Here is an 844-nt window from a genome sequence, read left to right on the forward strand (position 1 = left end):
TTTCAGAATAATTGTGCAGAAAGCAGAATTCGATTTATATACCTATTCCTCACTTATTATCTCATTATCTGACATTTTAATTTTATGAAAAAAAAAAAAAAAAAAAAAAAACAATCTGCTTTAGAAGACATACAGTTACAATACTCTTTAGAAAAGAAGATGATGAGTAGTCATCACATATACTTTGTAAATGTTGCCTGAAGGGATCAAACTTTGAAGTTTCAAAAAATAGAGGTTCAGCAATAAAGAGGAAGACACTCAACAATATAGATTGACACAGTGTCTGCAAGAAGGGCTTAAGTATAACAATAATTTTGAGCGTGGTACAGGACACCACAGTGTTTAATTCTGTTGCACATAGGATCAAGATGAGTTGCAAAGACTTGAGGACACCAAACAATAACAGTGTTTTCAGGTAAAATATATGTATTTTTAATTTAAATCAATCTTTTTACAATATGGCAAGCATAAACCAAACAAACCAACCCAACCAGAGCAAATCACTGCCACTAAATGAATTCCAACTCAAAGTTACTGTATAGGTTTTCTGAGACTCTAAGTCATTATGGAAGCTGACTGCCTCCGCTTTCTCCCATGAAATAGCTGGCAGTTTTTAAATATTGACTTTGTGGTTAACAGTGCAATGTCTAACAAAAAGCACTACTAGGGCTCCTTTTGTAAAACATAGTGAGGTATGTTGTTGTTGTTACGTGCATTTGAGTTGTTTCTGACACATAGCAGCCCTATATAGAGTTTCCAAGGTGGGTGAAAGCTGCCAACTTTGTGGTTAGCAGTTTATAGCTTATCTTACATTGCCATGCCTTCCAGGAGTCCATTAGGAAGG

Source organism: Chrysochloris asiatica, unplaced genomic scaffold, assembly GCF_000296735.1.
Source record: "Chrysochloris asiatica unplaced genomic scaffold, ChrAsi1.0 scaffold00642, whole genome shotgun sequence".
Lineage (NCBI taxonomy): Eukaryota > Metazoa > Chordata > Mammalia > Afrosoricida > Chrysochloridae > Chrysochloris > Chrysochloris asiatica.